The 2,500-nt window shown below is 43.7% G+C and overlaps 1 protein-coding gene across 1 annotated transcript in view; it reads left to right on the top strand.

The window, feature by feature from the left end:
• The window catches only part of LOC143277791 (uncharacterized), a 63,330-nt gene that overhangs the window by 11,906 nt on the left and 48,924 nt on the right, over positions 1-2,500 (top strand). The window lies entirely within an intron of this gene.

Raw genomic sequence — 2,500 nt, 5'->3', positions numbered from 1 at the left:
TTCTTCTGCTTGTTGTTTTTCTTCTTCTTCTGCTTCTTCTTCTTCTTCGTTGTTTTTCTCTTGTTTTCTTCTTGGTGGTGGTTTTTGTTGTTGCTCTTCTGCTTTCTGGCTCGCTATCCCCCCCCCTCCCCCCCCCCCCCCCCCCCCCCCCCCACACACACGGAACGAGAAATATACATGCACATACACAGAAATGCATAGAAATGCACACAACGCACACGCACAAACACCACGCGTGCACACAAACACACACACACACACACACACACAAACACTCTCTCTCCCTCCCTCTCTCTCTCCTCTCTCTCTCTCTCTCTCTCCCTCCCTCTCTCTCTCCTCTCTCTCTCTCTCTCTCTCTCTCTCCCCCCCCCCTCTCTCTCCATCTTCTCCCTGTCTCGATTTTTTTTTTTTTTTTAGTTTTGCGCTATCGCACTCCAAAACGGAACACAATACTCCGCAATAAGTAAACAAGGGGGAAAGATATCTCCCCCCATCAATCCAAGCCTTCTCCGAGTCCAAGGGCTACGGGGAAAAACGAACAGCAAAGTGTTTCATTTCGCTTCTGTTTGTCCGTTCCTGTGGGCGATATTTGTTCACCCTGATGAAGACTCATAGCGCCGAAACGAAACTTGGCATTGTGTGTGTGGGGGGGTTTGCATGTATGTGTTTGTCGACTGGACGTCACAAGTGGTGATCGTTTTGTATCATGTGGTGGTGGTTGTTGTTTGTTGTTGACAGTTAATACGGAACCAAATGTATTCATGTTTGTATAATTATAGATATATATATATATGTGTGTGTGTGTGTGTGTGTGTGGAAATGGGTCGTGTCCGCATGTGTTGTCATAGATAATGTGATTCGTTTGAGCGCACTAAGTGCATGCACCACACAGTTCTTTTTAAAAAAAATTTTTTTAATCGTTTCATTCCATCAAACAAGGTCGAGTTTTAATGGAGAGTAAGGAGAAAGATGTTTATCTCGATCCGCTCAGGGCTCAAGCATGGGGGTCTTCTGCTCGGTTACTGGAGCTGTTGGAACCGCTTGGGATGAGAGATGGTTAAAGGTCCATATCCACGTAACGGATGTTCGGAAAGGCAAGGGCTAAAGGTTGATATCTACGTAATGGATGTTCGGAAAGACCGGGCTAAAGGTCTGTATCTACGTAACGGATGATCGGAAAGACAGGGCTAAAGGTTCATATCCACGTAACAGATGTTCGGAAAGACAAGGCTAAAGGTTCATATCCACGTAACGGATGTTCGGAAAGACAAGGGCTAAAGGTCTGTGTCCATGTAACGGATGTTCGGAAAGACAGGGCTAATGGTTCATATCCACGTAAAGGATAATTGGAAGGATAAAACCTAAAGATCCGTATCCATGTAACAGATGTACGGAGGGATTGAGGCTAAAGATTTGTATCCATGTAACAGAAAATCGGAAAGACAAGGCTAAAGGTTCATATCCACGTAACGGATGTTCGGAAAGACAAGGCTAAAGGTCTGTATCCATGTAACGGATGTTCAGAAGAAAAGAGGCTGAAGGTCCGTATCCATGCGACTGATGTTCGGAAAGACAATACTAAAGGTCCGTATCCACGTAACAGATAATTGAAAGGATGGAGGCTAAAGGTCCCTAACATACATAACATGTGTAACATATAATGGAAATAAACAAAGGTTAACTCACTCAGTACGGCCAGTCCTCTCTTCTCCTCTACACAGACCCCTCGGATGTCCAGTGGGTGTCTGAATGACCCAACCTTTAGCTTCCGTCGTCAGAATTGTGGTATTCTTTGTCAACATTCACCTCTTCAGTATAAGAGCCTTCCGCTTGCAATATTTTGATGGTGGTAATTGGGGTGAAACGCTGTCAACGTCGTCTCTTTCGCCGTTCGCATGGAGAGAGTTAAGGGTCCGTAACCATGTAAAGGACAGTGGAAATAAGAGGTTTAAGGTTCGTGTCCATTCATCAGACAGTGGAATTAACAGAGGTTAAAGGTCTACATCCATGTAAAGGATAATTGGAAGGATAAAACCTAAAGATCCGTATCCATGTAACGGATGTACGGAGGGATTGAGGCTAAAGGTCCGTATCCATGTAACAGAAAATCGGAAGGATGAAGGCTAAAGGTCCGTATCCACGTAACAGAAAATCTGAAGGATGGAGGCTAAAGGTCCGTATCCACGTAACAGAAAATCTGAAGGATGGAGGCTAAGGACAGTGTCCATGTAACGGATGACCAGAAGAAAAACGTCACACCACTACATTTCCCATTTTTATGGCTTTTCCCAATTTCAAAGATTGGCCGACTCTCTTCCTGCTCGGAGAGAGTTACATGTATGTATGTATGTATGTATATATATATATATATATATGGATGATATACTTTGAGGGATATGGATATCAGTTATTATATTTGAAGACTTATTCGAATGACTTATACTACCATTCACAGTTGCTATGCCCAGAATATATATGGATGTCACTTATGTTGTGGTTG

This window comes from Babylonia areolata, chromosome 35, assembly GCF_041734735.1.
Source record: "Babylonia areolata isolate BAREFJ2019XMU chromosome 35, ASM4173473v1, whole genome shotgun sequence".
In the NCBI taxonomy this organism is placed as follows: domain Eukaryota; kingdom Metazoa; phylum Mollusca; class Gastropoda; order Neogastropoda; family Buccinidae; genus Babylonia; species Babylonia areolata.
This window is presented reverse-complemented; position numbering and strand designations above follow the sequence as displayed.